Below are 17,556 nucleotides of genomic sequence, written 5' to 3' on the forward strand. Positions count from 1 at the left end.
CTTGGAGCGGGTGAGGGATGAGGACTGCCTTCCTTGCTGGATATTAGGTTCATTTACATTATTTACATTACTCAAAGTTTACATCAGGTCAGAGTGACGGTTACATTGTCACTCTGACAGCAGCAGCCTGTTCGGGCGGGATCTATACTGAACTAGATCCCCTCTCGACCGACCTTCGACAAAAACCAACACTCCGGTTTTGATAGCAAAAACCCCGCCTCCAAAAAGGGGGCGTTCAAGAAAGAGAGAAAAACTTTTCAAAACAATTATTACAAACCATTGATTGGCCACAGGAACCAGCCAATCACACACGTCCCCACCTGCGGTCACGTGACCCAACGCTCTCTCTTACACACTCATAGTGCGTTTCCCACGCACGCCATAGCACCCGACAAGCAAACACAGGACATCTGCGGCCTAAGTGGACACACATTACGTTCAGCGGGCGGCATCTGCACAAAAGCCAAGTCGAGAGCCCGGAGCGGTCCCCGCGCGGCTGACCTCCCTCCGCGCGACGCCTCCCACGACGCCGTGCGTGTGCGCGCGGCGGGACAATGAGGGTTGCTAATTCCCTCCCAGACTAAAGGCGCCGCCGCCTGCCGCCAGTCCCACCGGAAGACGCACTTCAGGCCCACTCGGTGGTCTCCGAGGCGATTGACCCGTTACGACCAACGCCGCCGCCGGAGTCGAAGATTTCCAAAACTTACACCGCGCGCGCTTTCAACACTAAGAGATACGATAATCTGGCTTCCCGTCAGCTTGTTATGCCGAATGACCCAGCCACCTTCGACGCGACAGAGGTACTCAGGCTAATCGCCCCCGTCTTTTAACACACAAAAGGACGGGCACAAAACACGCAATCCGCGGCTCCGAACTTGGCGTCCGTGCGGCTACATGAAAGGGACACAGGATCGTAGCTACAAGTGGAGGCGACGCCAATACGTGAGCCACCGGCGGCCCTAAATAATTACATGCGGAGCCCGAACTTAAAAATGATGGACCAATGTTTTCTCTCAAACGTGTTTTTAAGTATTTATTTGAAGTTAAATTTCTGAATCTCGTATCGCATCATGCATAATCACAACCTGGCCCTCAAAACCAGCCATCTCCATTGCGTTTATTTGTTTTTACCTCTGTTGCTATTCAACTTTAGTAATCACCTTTCATCTGTGGTAACTAACCATCTGTTGTGGCGCTCTTTGCCCTAGTTGGCCTTGCGCCACCAAAAGGCAACCATCATCATCATCATCACATACTGGGCCCAGGCCCCATTGCACAGGACCATGTTAATGTGATGTGATTGTAATGTGATTGTAACGATTGTAATGTGAAACTATAGACGATCATCACTCTACCCGATATGCAGCGCTAGATTTGTGAAAATGGGATTGCCCTAACACCTTTGAGCTCAGTACTTCAGTCCTCAGGACGCGCGCGCATCTGGAGCGCGGCGACTTCAAAGCGCTGCAGAAGTATGCCCACGTTTTGGCGTCAGCCAGAGCAAGCTGCGCGTGTGAGCAGAGTGTGCGTGCGTGGGACGTGTGTAGCTCTAAGTGACGTAATCACGTGGGCTTGGCTTTGCGGTGCTCTGCAGCCACTGCGATGAAAATGCACTCACTCGGAGGACTCAAGCACTCAGGCCCTAGTTCTGCGGGCAATTGCATTTTCGCAAATCATCATCATCATCATCAGCCTATCTGCGCCCACTGCAGGGCAAAGGCCTCTCCCATTATTCTCAAATTACCTCGGTCCTGTGCCAAGTGCGACCAATTTATCCCCGCAAACTTCTTAATCTCATCTGCCCATTTAACTTTCTGCCGCCCCTCCAGCGCTTGCCTTCTCTAGGGATCCACTCGGTTACCCTTAATGACCAGCGGTTATCTTGCCTTCGCATTACAAGCCCTGCCCACGTCCATTTCTTCTTCGTAATCTCTACTATTAGTCCTTAGCACGTGTTTGTTCCCTGACTCAGTCCGCTCTTTTCTTGTCCCTTAATGTTACATCTATCATTTTACGCTCCATTTCCCGGTGAGTCGTTTTCAATTTAAGTTGAACCCTCTTAGTGAGCCTCCAAGTTTCTGCCCCGTAGGTGAGTACCGGTAAGATGCAGCTGTGATACACTTCCTTCTTCAGCGACAATGGTAGGCTGCTATTCATTATATGAGAATGCCTGCCATATGCACCCCACCCCATTCGGATCCTTCTAACTATCTCTGCCTCATGGTTGGGATCTGGGGTCACAACTTGGCCTAAGTAGATATATTCGCTTACCACTTCCAATGCCTCGCCTCCTACCTCAAACCGGTTGTACTGTCCCGAGGTTATTGACCATTACTTTAGTTTTCTGCATATTAATTTTCAGGCGCATGGTTCTACTCTGTTCATTTCAGTGCAGAAAGCACGCTTTGCAATTCGTCCCCCGAGTTACTTAGCAAGGCAATGTCATCAGCAAATCTGAGGTTACTGAGGTATTTATAGTTGGCAAATATAACGCGGCATATAGGTTTGAATGATGCCCCTCTACAGTTTTCATACAACAATCGCACGCCTAATTGCAATATTGCAAAATTATTGAACAAGTACTAGGTAATTTTTGCCCTAAATAACATTCAGAACTCGTTTTATTCCGTCCGCCACGGCTCATGGTCACTTCGCACGCAAAAAAAAAAAAACTATTTTACTCCCGAAAGATTGTTTTTAAAATTACTGAATGTCTTCCCTCAAACACTCTTTATACTAAAATAAAGCAATGTATTAGCAACTGCAGCAATTTTCCTACCGCGACAAGTATTAGCCGGGAAACTGTAAATCAAAAATTGCCGTCGATCTGCTTGCTTTGCTGCAAATGTCGCCAGAAGGCGATAGTCTTTGGCCGCCCCTGCTGCATCAGTTCTCGTCTGTCCACCGACCACCCGTATTGCTTTCCCCTACTATTTCCGTCCTGGCATAAGAGAAATGGAGGCGTGTTTAAGGAGATTTCAATTTTACTACGTGTCGCCGGAAGGTTCGGGAAACCGAGGACGGGAGCGTCACATGCACCGTGTATGTCGTGCTGCCTCGAGCTGCGCCTCGCCTCACGGTTTTTTGCTAGCCACTAGGCACATTGTTCGGGGGTTTCATGGGCACGCTTGAGGCGACGAGAGTCGCACGCCGGAACTTTTCCGCCGCAGTGTCCTCCTCGGTGTTTTCCTTGCGTTTTGTGGGCACGACTTCACGTCTATGCTGGGCGTCTATGCTGGGCACTTTATTATCACTGCCATAGTAGCACTTCATCACCACTGCCATGGTCGCTTACAGGAAGAAAATCGCGTATCTGCCGCCGTTCCTTCCAGAGCTATGTGCACTCCGCACACAATGAAATTCAACGCCGCGTAATAAAGACGAGAAACCCGAACCGCCAAACGTACCGGCGTGGATATTTCTGTTCACAGCAGTGGCGCCACCTGGCACTGGCGCTGAGAAACGCACAAACTTACTCGTGACTTAACAAAACGTGTTGCTGAGCTAGTTGGTACCCACTTAAAGAAGATAACGGGGCGCAACCTAGACGTGCACGAAGACAAGCTAAGGTGTAACTGTCAAGGTGTATCTGTCTTACCTTGTCTTCTCTGTCCACGTCTAGTTTGCGCCACGTTTTCTTCTACTCGTAGCCTCCGCGATACCCCCGCGCGTGTTTTGCACCGGCCGTCGAGAGCGTAATTGGAAAAGGGGCGTGGCCACGTCTTTCGCCGCACCGTGGCGGTCGCCACCTACGCCTGAAATATTCCGCTACAGCTTGGCGCAAGCAAGGGAACGCACGTTTTCGCAGCTTGCATTCAAATTAACTAGAGCAGACAGCTTGAAAATAACTAATACAAGACAATAACCAACAGCTATATTATGGTTAGCTATATATGAGGCGCGCAAGTACAAAGATTAAGCAGCAGTCACCCGAACGAAGCGCAGTCAGTTGTGGCGCTGTCCGCAGCGGTTGTGCGTCCTTATTTTTTAGATTTGTCGATGTGTATTTACACACGATGCCCCTGAAAAACCCTGCACGTCCCCACTCAACATTATCTACAAGAGTGGCGACTTGCATAAGAATCTGTCGCGTCAATGCAAGCTTGTTTCTGATTGGTATGCATGTCACGGCATATTTTTTTGCCGCGGATTTTTAAGGCAGGCATAGGAAATCGTAAGCATGCAAGTCCAACGCAGACCCACCGTGTTACATTCAGACACGCCCCCGTCCATTTAAATGCAGTGCCAGACAGTATTTGCGAGGCTTTAGTAAGCGCTTTGTAGTGCATATTTGCGACAGTCAAAAAAAGCTAATCATGGTCTGCAAAAACTACACGATACATCATAGCTATGAAGCGGCATAATTATCGCGTGATGTGGTACTTATTTGTCTGTGTTTGCAATTAAAAATGCTTTTTGCTTGTATACCATGAGCGTAGAAGGCTCAGCCAGATTAGTGGTCTCATATAAATTGAACGAAATGTGCTAACACCGTGTTTTTATTTTGGGAGGTCGGTTCTAAAGTGTATTTTTTTAATTTTGTCTTTTAAGCTTCGAACTTCCGCTCAAATAATTATCTCTATTCACGCTATTTTAAAGCTATTACACATCTTATTGTACCAATTTTGCACTAGTATGCAGGGGTTTACAGGGTTGATTCGTTTTCACGATATTCATATACTTGTTTCCGTAGTTCTTTTCACGCTTGGTTACCTGAGTCACATTTTTGGCGGAGGCGTATAAGTGTTTTTAGCTAGCTTCAATAATTTATTTCCCCTTTTTCCTTTTTGGTTCTCCTAATATTCCATACGACTAATTATATACATTCACGCTATTCTACCGAATAATTGAACGTGTTAAACTCCATCAATTACACATTTTTGTGCAAATGCAGGGCGTCACACTTTGGTCTGTTTTCATGATTATGCTATTCGGGTTTCCGTCGTTAATTTTTGTCAGCGATTTTTATTATTGTCTTCGCTTTGCCGAGCAGTTTTCTAGAACTTATGTTTTTGAATTCGTATGTTCACTTCTATAATTTTTTCAAGGTTTCTGTTTTTTGTTTTAGGATTCCGTTTGATCAATTACCCCTATTCGCGTTCTTTCCTTGATGGTCACATTCATTACAGTTCTCGCCTGTTCCTATGGAGGACACAGCCATTAGAGGTGCTCTGTATCAGCATCTTTGGCAGGAGCTGAGCAGAAATGCGGCAAATAAACTCGCCAATATACCCGTGGCAAAACCAGAAAAATTGCAGCGTTGATAAGCCGCGAAAGGCTGCACACCCCCACGCACGCTGGGGGTGTTTTCATTCTGATTCGAGACGGCATACTAACCATACCAATACAGAGCGCAGATAACTCCGAATCGGTTTGGTGTAGAATAACGTTTTTTCAAGGGAACGGTTCAGTTTTGGGGTCCTTTTATCGGCCTGCTGGTAACTCTAGTGTGTTACCTTTCCTTAGTTTGTCTAAAACCCTTTCGGCTCTTTCCTCCGAACTACCAATATAGAACATTTGTGCTGATTGTAAAATTCGTTGAATTCCATCTTCTTTCACTGCAGCAGTACGTCCTGTGCGGACAGGTATGGTAGGAATCCGTTCATTGTGTAGGGGTAATAATATCGGTCTGCGACGTACGGTGAAGGGAGAATATGTACTAAGTGCTCCAGCAGTTTGCCCCCGCCTGTTGTCAGCGGAATGGGCGGAAGATTCCTCGGGGTTAATGCTTTGCCTGCTTTGGGAATTAGAGTGACATCTGCATTTTGCCACTGTGGTGGTAAGATGCCGATTGCCCACTGGATATTATGTAATCCAAGAGTTGATCCAGTGTTAGAGGGTGTAGGGTGCGTAGTTCTCTGTTGAATTTGTGATGACTACCGGAGGCGGTGGTCCAGATGAGGTTTCTTCTTACCGCTTCTATTTCCTGTATGTTGAAGGGGGCATCCGGTTCTCGGTTATGGTGTACCAGTGTATGAAGGTTGCACGGATATGTTGTGCGTCGCCATCGCCTTTATTCGCACCATGAGTTCATTAAGTAAGGCCTGTTCAGTACCGGTGTAGTTATGGATAAGTCGTCGAATTTGGTGCCTGATGGGAGTTTTCGTTACGTGAGTACCAATGACAGTTCGGTGCGGCCCCTTTTCTGGGACCGATCATGGTTGGAGGTGGGTTTAGAAAATCCCACATGTTATAGTATAAAAGCAGGGGACTGGTGCACTTTCTTCTGCAGCCTTACCCTGATAGCTGAAGACGTCCAGGAGCTCCTTGCCTGGTAAACAGACAGGAAACCCATACGCCAGAGCTTGTCTATCACTCCGACCGCCACCGTTCGTGCGTTCTTACCCTCCACCTTGTCACGGTAAGTTGCATCTTATGTTTGCACGCTCGGGCTCCACGGTGTTACCAGTGCCATCACGAAGATAACCTTGAGCGGGGGAGATTTCGGTTCGCATTATCCGGTGTTTCTTTTGAGAATTTCTTCCATTCTGTTATGCGAGCTGTACCCAGTTGTTAGTTCACTCGGGACCAATGTGGAATCTGGAGTTCTATTAGGTAGTGGTTGCTGCCAACAGTTTCTATGAGGAAGTGTCATGAAAACTATGGTATATTGTCCGGTGAGGTGTCTCATGAGACACTGTTCCCAATTCTTGTGGGTGTGTGAGGTTAGTTGCTGAGTGTTAGGCAATTTTGTTGGATTGCTTCCGGTAATAGGGTACCTTTGAGGGTGTTAGGGGCATAGCCCCACTCCGTATGGCGGGCGATAAAGTTTCATACTATTGCCAATTGGATTCCTTTGGCCTTTTGGCGGCTTCTTTTCTCAAGAAGTTAATTCCAGGTAGATGCCCAGGGAGTGCACTGTACATAGTAAAAAGGTGGAAGCATGGTGTTTCTTATGGGAATGAAGGAGCTCCAGGAATGCGTAGGCTATGGCTTTCGGGAGTGAATGTAACAAGACAGTCCATGTGTTTCGCTCCCGCATTGCCGCTCGGGCCTTTGGAGTTGTGTAGAAGGAATTGCAGTATCGAAGGACAACCTGATTGACGTCTACTTTCTGAAGGACTGCAATGTCCGGGAAAAACGGTTGGGCAAATCGAACTAATGAAGTCTTCTTTTTTCGGAAAGAACCACAATTTTATTGCCAAATAACCGTGCGGTTTCGAGCTAGGATAGAACCCGTTGTATGTCGAGAGCACTGAAAATTCGCCATCGTTCCAGGCAGATTCGGGGGGTCTTTCCCGCTCCGCGGTTGAGGGCTGTCTTTACGTGCCTTGAGCCGCTTGCGCTTGGTTGCTGTGCGTCGCTCATCCAGTTGTTGGTATTGGGTGAGGAACTTCTCAACCGCGTCGTCAATGGAACGCCTGACATCTTCGAATGATAATAGTATAGTCGTGTTTGTGAGACGGTATGCCTGTTGTGCCATGTTGGAGCGTTCGTGTTTTCAAAAGTGCAAGCTTTGGTAAATACTTTTTCGTTATTGTTAAAAGTCCTGGTTGTTTCCTGTGGGGCAACCTGACATTTGCGTTTGGGCTGGCAGTTCAACTATTTGTTGCTCCGGAGTGTTGACCTATTTTGATTTGTCTTCCAGTCGGGTTTTTGCGTGACAGTTTTCTTACCTTCGTGCTGCATGTTGTGCGTCGTGATTGGGAAGGAGGCGAGTTGGGGTGTTTCGCGTGGAGGGATAGGGGGAAATTTACATTAAAGGGTGCCAAAGCGGCAACTGCCGACCAGCTCAACTGTGGTTGTTTGTGGCGTGTTTGCAGTGAAGGAGGATGTAGATGGTGCTTCGAAGGTTGTTATCGATGATATTGTTGTCCTGAATTTTTAATTCACGTTCACGCACTCTGAGGGGTGGTGGTAGAGGTCTAGGGTTGCGTCTCCCCACAGGGGAAACCTTGAGTAATCATGGTGACGGTATTGACGATAGCGCGGACCAAGAAACGAACCAAGAAACAAAAGTTGTAACCTAACGTGACAATGAGTTTTAAGCTGAAGGGTAGAAACCACAACGGTGGGCCTCGATGCCGCGAAACCATGGGCCTCGAAGCCGCGGCTCTTTGTCTGTTTACCAGGCAGGGAGCTCCGGGACGCGAATTCCCAAACCATATCCCGTAGCGGCCCAGGCCGGCCACACCCCCTTCACACGGCGACGTCACAGCGTGACGTCACTTTCTCTTCGAGCGGGACTTCATGCACCGTGGATTTTTTTTTCTTGTTTTGGGTGGCGGCCGATGGCTTCGCTCCGTGCGCGAAGCAGGGGATGCGGCGCTGGGGAGCTGACGCACATTTAGTAGAAGGCCCAACCACATGGAGCGTAGTTTCGGCGTTATCTCGCGTGGCGACGCGAGCTGACGTGCGAGCAACGCCGAAAGTCTACGCTCGCCAGATATCGGCGTCGACGCAGCGCATGGAGGAAAAAAAAGCTTAGGAGAGGCCCCCAGCTATCCCCGCGCATTGGCAAAAGTGTGGAGGAAGTCACGTGTTTTCGGCGGCCATTGGAAGTAGCGTTAGCAACGGCGTCCTAGCAACGGCGCCCGCCGTTCGCCAGTCATGGAGGAAAGGCAGCGCCTGCCTTGTCGTCCGATTGCGAAGATTGCTGCTTCGCTTTGCTGCGCTGTGGTCTTGCGGAACTCGAAAAGGATGCTGCGAGTTGCGACAGCTGCGCCGATGTGAATATGTCATTTAATTTCTACTTGCAAGTGCACCTTGTACCGCGTCAAGCTTTTGCTCCGGTCGCGATCACGACGCGCCTATTGAAGTGCAGATATCGTGAACGCGCCGTCCCGTCGTACGCGCGGACACCCGTCAGGTAGATTTTCGGGAAGTGATACACGGTGTGCAGTACGTAGGCGACTTGCAACCGAACGATTCGCAACTCTTTTGGTTATCTACGCTGCAATATATATATATAGTTTGCTAGGCCGGCAATGCGCGGCAGTGCCTTTGTAACTGTTACAAGGTAGATTCCCAGTTGATATAATTCCATCGTCCTATTACCTTAGTAGGTGTCCGTCTGTTGACTGGAAGAGTGCTGGATCTGGAATCTGGATCTTTTTGTGGTCTCGCTCTGGATTTCGCTTTTCAACGCTTCATACTGCGAGGTTAGTGTATGAACGTTTTCAACTGATATCACCTTGAATTTATTGACACTGAGACAAGTTGAAACTTGGCGAAAAAAAGTTTATTGACGCTACCCACCCTCTCATTTTTTTTTACTCAATAAAACGTTTTGCCTCCTCCTCCTCCTCCTCCTTCGCAAAAAATTCTATCGAAGGCACGCGAACAACGGTAAAAACATTCCACAATTTTTTAGCGTGAAATCTGCATGAAGTACTGGTTACCTATATATATAGAACGGCCGTTTAATTGACTAGTCATCTCTGGGATTGCTAGTGAAACTGCAACGCAAACTTGGGCACTTTCCAGTCCGGTAGCCGCACGGCGTTCGCCCACTGTTTGCGGCGTTCTCTATCGCTTGGGAACCTATAAACGGCGGCGATTGCAAACAAAGGATGAATGCACACCAATGTACAGCAATACTTGTCAGCGGAATGATGCACTAACCGGTGGAAAGTGACGCCCAATTCCTTGGGTACCGATCGCGACTTGCAGCCTGGCACCGAGCATGGCGGCATTGTTAGAGCGAGCCGCTTCGCAAACCTGCTGCGGCCACACTGAAGACGTGTAACAGTGTAACCGCGCGTTTAGGTTCACGGTCACGCGCTGCGAAACGGCCTTCTACCTGCCTATCAGCTGATTTCCGCCGGCTCGGCGCTGGCAGATGCAGACGACAAGAGAGGCGATACAGGACGGAGGAGGCGGAGAAGGTGCACCGAGAGAGAGAGGCAAAAAGAGTCCGCCAATGGCATGGAGGGCCAATGGTCCGCCATTCGACTTACAGAAATGGCGTTTCCGGCTGCGCTGGGTGTGACGTCAGGGCCTCTCCTAAGCTTTTCTTTCCTCCATGACGCAGCGCGAGAAAGCAGCGGAAAGCGGGCCATCTGGCGCCATCTGGCGTACACGAATCCAACCGGTATAACTTCTCGATCGCGATTGAAACGCGCCAGCAGCGGCAGTGCGTCCAGCGAAACCTCGATCGCGATTCACTTCAATCGCGATTGAAAGTGCCCGTGTCTGCGCGTCGCCGCCGAACGACGCCGTTCGCACGACGCGCGATTTCGCGTCCATGTGTTTAGAACTTTAACCTTTTCGTACCTATAAGTTCCGGAAAGCACTCTTGTTAAAGTAAAGACAAAATTTGTTTTGGTCTTTTGTGGTCGCGCTGCTTCGCGGCGGTCGATGGTTTCGCTCCGTGCGCGAGGATGACGTACGCGCTGGGAAGCTTCAAGCACGAAGTATACCTTTGCATACCTGTTTTCGCTTCTCACTCTCCGCACTCCTTTGCGAGCTTGCAGACGCCGGTTTTCCATCCTGTTCCTAGTTAAGCTAGCGCTGGGCGCGGTGCTCTAAGTGCGCCCGCATGCGGACGCTTTTTTACGTACATGTGGTCATAATTTACGTTCCTAAAAGCGAACACTCTCGACCATTACAGTGAAGATGAAAATGTTTTTTTGACGTTGGGTGGTCTTTTGGATTGCGTACCGAAGCGCAGAACGTTTGCTCCCAATCGGTAGAAAGCACACACGTACATCGGTCGCTCATCTGCTGTTAACATCAGCGAGCGTGTTGATCCGTTTTTATAATTGTGTCATTACCGTCAAATCTGAACAAAGTAAGATAGGATAAGTAAGTAAGTAAGGACAAAGTAAGTAAGATACGCACTTAGCACAACTTTACTTGCTACTTTATTTAACCTTGATGTTATGTACAGACTGCTAGTTATTCAAAGTCTGAGCAAATCAAATTTCGGGTCTGCCTTGATACTGAGGGTACCGTCGAACGTCACTTGTACGTTAAACGGCAATGCACTCTGGCCACCTTTGTTTAGCTTGAAAAAGAAAAGAAAAGCCGGTGAAACCCTCATTGCAAAAAAACGAGGTTTCGCCAAGATTTGAACCATGGACTTTCAAAACAAAACGCCAGTACACAAGCGCGCAACCACTCGACCACGCCAGGAGAAGACGCCGGTCCCAAGAATTTCGTTAACAGAGGCTGCCAACGAATATTGTCCAGTGATTTGCTTTGGTCATGTTTGAGAGATTTGAGCCGTGGTAAGGCTTGTTTCTTACGCACCCATATTGGATCCGAGGGCAGTTATGCTATTACTTCAAGCGATGTAACCACAGCCCCCTTATTTGAGTCAGGATCGCAAAACCTCGGTCTTCCCTACGCAAGCCACGGTAGCAACGAATGGAATGGCATTTGCCGCTAGCATTCTGGCGTTGATAAGGCTTGGTCGTCACGCACCAATCTTGCAGCGAAGCCCCATCATGCTAATACTAGAAGCGACGTAGCCAGAGCGCCCTTATATAACTAAAAAAAAAATCTATCGCAAATACCCGATCTACCCGATGAACACCAAACAAGCCACAAATGAATGAGCACTTTCGAACAGAAATAGCTTGCAATTTGTCTCAAGGCAGCCGATCATTGCAAGTTAAAAAGAAATTGATTCTCTTCTGCTCGAAGGAATGACCTTAAAGCACGAGAAGGACGTGAAACCCGACCGCTGCTACCAGCTTTCCGCTGCTTTCTCGCGATGCGTCGACGCCGATATCTGGCGAGCGTAGACATCAGCGTTGCTCGCGCGGCAGCTCGCGTCGCCACGCGAGAAAACGCCGAAAGTACGCTGCATGTGGTTGGGCCTTTAACTTCTACTGAATGTCCGTCAGCTCCCCAGCGCCTCAGCCCCAGCCTCGCACACGGAGCGAAACCATCGGCCGCCGCCCAAAACGAGAAAAAAAATCCTCGTCGCATGAAGTCGCGCACGAAGAGAAAGTCACGCCACGCTGTGATGTCGCCGTGTGAAGGGGGTGTGGTCGGCCTGGGCCCCTACGGGATATGGTTTGGGAATACACCTCCGGGACATCACAAGCTATCAGGGTAAGTTTTGATGACAAAGTACACCCCTTCCCCTGTTTTTGATACATGCTGTATGATATCTCCTAAACCCCACTCCAAACTTGATCGTCCCCTGAAAAGCGGCTGCATTGAAGCATCTTTTCTACCACTCTCAACAGCCATCCTTTCCAAGCCAAATACCTATCCTCGTTTTTTAGTGATCGAGTCAGCTGACTCAGCAAGACCTGTAGTGTCGATAGTATTCTTGATTTCAAAGTTCTTGCAGAGCCTTCTCGGCGTTAGGAATCAGGCTAAAAAAATTTGCTCCAGCAACGCTGTGGAGGTGGTTGAAAAGCAAAGCTTCAAATGGCACCCACCACAATTGTCCAAGCGACGTCACTTGTATTCACACACGTGGCTCTACAAAGAGTGCAGACAGACATACTGTCAGCCGTTACCTGGAATTTGCGGGGGCAGCGTCCCGAACGCAGCAGCGTGGGGCACGGCCAGGCGAGAGAGGCGGACGAAGCCGCGGTAGCCCGGCTGTGCGTCGTCGGAAAGAAAACAGAGAAGAGCGTCTTTCGAAGGGCGAGACCGCGGAACCTAGCCACCCTGACGTGCTAGCTCGGGGCTACACCACCGCGCGACACAAGCGCAGACACCAAAACAATTTGGCATGTGAGCTTAGTGATTCCTATTTATACCGGTAAAATAGTTAGTGTAGTAAGTTTGAGAAATGCGATAAAGACGAGGGAACTTTTATAATCGCTATTTATTAGCTCCAGTGGCTGCTTTCGCACTTTGTAATACCTCTTAAAACACAACCAAATTCATTTTCACCAATTTAGAAAACGGAGTCCCATTCTTGGCTAGCAGTGCGGAAAAGGTAGCCTTTCTCTAGTGGCCAGATGCCTGCATTTGGTCTCTAAATTTTGTTTTCCCGCCCTGCCAACCAATCTTTAACGTATCTGTGCCGTACGCTCACCTAATTCTGTCGGCTGTGGGTGACCCAGCAGGTGCTGTCGAGAAAATCAAGCCGTGCGAAGAAAGTTCGCTATGGACGCGAAGCAGCGCCAAAACAGGCCCAAAAAACAATCGGTAATGCAGACGACAAAGCTGTCCCGCCGACCGCGCCCGCCGTTGCGAGCAGTCAGCTGCGTGCAGGGAACGCTGGATAATAGTGCCCTATCGCCGCGATATCTACACTGTTCTCTCTGTGTGAAAAGCGCCCTCCTCATCCCCAGCCGCGTTGGAGTTTCTTGACCTGCACGCCACAAAAGAACCATCGGCGGTAGAGGTAGAAAGCTTTGCTTTAAATACTCAATACGGGAGAAATCCTTGTTGAGGTTAACACAGAAAAACAGGCCGCCAATCTCATTGCCCGAACCCGCATCCTTGATCTGGACACCCGGGTAACTCCCCCACCTGAGGCTGAACAGCTCCAAGGGTGTGATTTCTAAGCCAGACCTTATGGCCGAAACTGATGCCGACGTGTTGAAGCCGTGAGGGAGCCAGGAGTTACGCCCCTCAGGCGCATCACTGTTCGAAGAGATGATAAGGAAATCTCAACGAAACACATAACCTTCAACATCAACCAAACTTCCTCAACACATCAATGCAGGCTTTATCCGATGTGCAGTCGCCCGTACATACCCAACTCGCGCCGCTACTTCAAGTGCCAGCGGTTGGGGTACGGTACAAACTCTTGCAGTGGCAAAACTACCTGTGCTAAATGTGTTGCAAAAAAACCCCTCCATGTCATGGTAAGAGAAAACTTCTCATTTCCAGAGTCACGAAGAACGTTTGCCTCCTTGCCTCTGGAGAGGTACGCCGACGCAGCTCGCCAGGGGGCGCAGCGGCGTATGGTTTAGGCAGGGACCCAGTACCGCGAGTCGGACCTGGTTCCGCCACCGGCTTCATCTGCATTGCCTCAGGCAGCGCAATCAATCACCACACTGCCTGCTTAGCCAGCAGCGGCTGTTGTGGCGACAGTCACTATTGGGACCGATGCCACTACAGCCCCTGCTTCCTCATCCTCCCTGCTTTCACTGGAGGCTGCAGAGGAGATGGACACGGGGGGTCCCGCATCGGCTCTCAATCCCACCGCACTACCCGTGCAACCAGTGGCTTTCCCGACACCTTTGGTGGTAGCGGCTCGAACAAAGTTTACCAGAAAAAGTGCCATGTCCAGGGCTCCGTTCCCGCGGGCACGCCCCAGACATCTAAAGATGAGATGGATATCGCACCGTTCCTGCCTGCGTCGCAGCGAAAGGAACGATCTGCAGCGTCCAGGTCAGTATAGAAGAGCCATATGAGTACACGACACATGTGGTCGTTACCACTTTTCCACCTCACTAACATGTATAGATAAACGTCCACGCAGTCCATCGTCTCGCTAAGGATTCAATGAAGCAAGCAAGATTCAATCAAGCAAGCAATCATGGCACCAACAAAGCAAGCTGATGGGAACTTCTTCACGAGTGTCAGTGCTTGGACTCATCAGAGAGAACCCGGTATGATGGCAGGCCCGGATGGAAGAGCGTGCAGAAAACCGAATCTCGAGACCGATCAATGAACTCCTGTGACACGCTGCACTAGAGAGCGTGGCCCTGTGATCGCTTCGGGCGCTCAACCTATGCCCTCGATGAGCTCCGTCCTCAACTGGTCCCGACAACTCGTTGGCACCTGAAGCTGTTGACGTGCTGGGCGCGGAGTGCGGTTGTGTAATCAGCTGGAGGGTGGAGCCCCGCCCCACACCCGCTGCTGTCCCTTGGGGTCGTTGCCTGTGGGCTTGTGTGCACACTCGCCGACGCCTGCCTGATGTCCCGTACCTGGACCCGACGTGTCGTAGAGCCCTTCATAGAGCCAGCGGCGCTGGGCTGTCTCTGTCGACCTCGCACTCGTAGTGACAAGAGCCTTTGGGGCTGCGGACAGAACTACATAGAAGGGGCCCTTAATCGTCATTGCGGATGTTTTTCTGTTAGTCCTTTGCCACCTTCAAGGCTCCTACATTTGATCACGGTTTCTCGCCGGTTTTCGTTACCGCTTTCTCTTTTCTTTTCGCCCACCCTACATAACGCAATGTTTACACTCGCACATACACGTCACTGACAAGGGACTTTCACGCCAATGCTGGACCAATTCATCACTATCTTCACAGGCATGGTCCGATGAAAGCAAAGCTGGTCGAGTATCGTTGATGCAGGAGTCGATGCAAGAGTCAGAACATAGCCGTAATCTTTTGTGCTCATTGCGAGTCGGTGTGGTTTAAACAAACGTAACTAGCCAATCGACCAGATTTATGGTAAAAATCCAAGGTGGAGTAAGTTTCTGTGAAGGAAAGTTTTAACATCCAAAGATGGATGTCAAAATTTCCTTCACAGAAACTTAGTCCACCTAGGGGATTTCCCCTAAATCTGGTCGATTAACACCTGTCCTTCACTTCGAGTTGTTGATCAATTCGCTTCCGCGCTACTAATGATTAGCCTCCTGGTTAGCTCAGTTGGTAGAGCGACTGCTCCGGTTAAGCAGTGGTCCCGGGTTCCAATCCTGGACCAGGACGAATTTTTCTTCAACTGCGAAGTTTCTGAGAAAGCTGTATAGCTTTCCTTTGTAGCCGTATGGCTGCATTTAGGTGAATGTCAAACTTTCCTTCACAGAAACTTAACTAGTTGTTGGCAACATCCCTACAATAGCTTATCTGATTTGTAGTGTTCTGTTGTTGGACTTTTATTTTGCTTCATTACGACATCGTATTGAACCAGCTTTTCCTTTATCTTTTGTAAAAGCTAGTCGCACGTGTGGTGTATATTAGGTGAACGCTGGTATTCTTAGTTGCACTCAAACGTTTCGCTTCAAATACGCCTAAGCTTTCTTTTGCGCTAAAACAAGTTTACGCTTACGACCCGCGCAACAAGAGAGAGAGAGCGAGAGAAAGTTCTTCATTGGAATAAAAAAGCCGTGATGTATCACTTGTTTGGAGAGCTCTAGTGTATATATGCTTCGTATTCATGTTATTTTTTATATGAATATTGATTTTGGCAAATGTATTCGGTTTAAGATGTAAAAGAAGATTAAAAACTGAAATCAAAAAAGTACCGTAAAAAGCTACCTGTGTTGGGAAAAATACCCTTATTATTGAAAGCTGCTTTATCTTGTAATAAATGTTACGCAAAGTTTTGTTTTTATGCAGGTGCCCCCATGCGAACGACCCAAGATGTAGGCAGTCATTCCCAGGAGATGGTCTATATCCGAACTGCTGCGGAATAGCCGTGGTGTGCTCAAATATGATACAAGGATAAACGCAATTTTGGACTGCGGGTGTGGCTGATAACACGTGCTCGATCTTGTATGAGGCTTTGAGTAACAAATACACATGTAGTGTGAAGTGACAATACTGATGCTACCCGCTATAGCTGCTGTTCGAAAAAATTCGAACTTATTCGTTGTGTTTAAGCTTATTATTACATTATTAAACACGCACTGTATTTCTACGACAATGACATAACCGGTTCATCCACCGAAGGTAACAAAACAAGCCATCACCTCAACCTTGCAGGTAAATATATATTGCTGGTGCCAGAAAAATTGGTACCATACGTAATGAAGGTCGGCACCATACGTTATGAAGATAGTTGTAGGTGCAGCTTGCGCCCGTACAGGATTATAAATAATCTATGAGCCTAAGCCTAACACTTAGACAAATATATGTGTTTATTGATTCGTTTACCAGCATTTATTATCTTGCCGACATTAAGGAGGCGAGTGGGGCAATATACCGTTCTGCAGCATGCATTGACCTATTCAACATAGCGTTTTATCAATGGCGGTTTTCATGGTGTTGGTATCCAGAATGGCTGGGATGGTGAGAGGAAGGTGGATTCAGTTTTTGCTTGTGCTAAGGCTCTTGCAGTGCTACAAAGGTTAATAATCCGATCAGACACTGCAACTGTGGAACTGCGGTCAGTACGAAATATCAACAATGTTTGCGCGAAAAGCCGTTCTTGCAGAACGGTATTTGTTGTTGCTTTCGTGAAAAAAACGCAAGGCGGAACGATAATTTTCATTGAAGTAAGGCTAACCTACCGGGAGCAGTTGAACAAAAGTAATCATTCGGCACGAATTGGAATGGTTTCAATGCTCTTGGTAAGTATGATGTTGGCAGGGTCCCCATTCGCCAATGCGCAATCTCGTTTCGGCAGAGCTAATGTCTCTGCAGTTTCACCAGTGAAACCGCAGATTAGAAGTTTCGACAAAATAACGTTACCATGCGTGTGTCATTGCTATAATAAATATCGGCATAAATATTTGCGAAAGTTTTGTCGAGATTTTTTTCTAAAACATTGGTGCGATAAACCAACAAAGGGAGGATTATTGTAAGGAAGCTTTTAATATATATACATCAGTGTGACGAACAAGAAAAAATACCGGTTCGGTTACGGTTATGGTTCAGGCGAAATCATTTCGTTCCGGTTCAGTTCTGCTTTGACAAAATCACGTGCGGAACCAGTTCGCGAATCGGTTCGGGAGCTTGAACCGGTTCGAGAACCGGTTAGATGAGTTGAATTATCACTGAAACTAAAAAAAAAACATTTT

The 17,556-nt window shown here is 48.4% G+C and overlaps 1 long non-coding RNA gene across 3 annotated transcripts in view; it reads left to right on the plus strand.

Annotated features, from left to right (window-relative positions):
* Positions 1-16,355, plus strand: part of LOC144151396 (uncharacterized) — an 85,401-nt gene extending 69,046 nt beyond the window's left edge. For all 3 annotated transcript variants that reach the window (XR_013318863.1, XR_013318865.1, XR_013318864.1), the window contains one exon: positions 16,154-16,355. This is a non-coding gene — a long non-coding RNA (uncharacterized LOC144151396). The remainder of the gene's footprint in view (positions 1-16,153) is intronic.
* Positions 16,356-17,556: the final 1,201 nt, after the last annotated feature.

The sequence above is a fragment of the Haemaphysalis longicornis genome, unplaced genomic scaffold (genome assembly GCF_048455015.1).
Source record: "Haemaphysalis longicornis isolate Haplotype H1 unplaced genomic scaffold, Haemaphysalis longicornis Haplotype H1 scaffold_9, whole genome shotgun sequence".
NCBI classification, from domain to species: Eukaryota; Metazoa; Arthropoda; class Arachnida; order Ixodida; family Ixodidae; genus Haemaphysalis; species Haemaphysalis longicornis.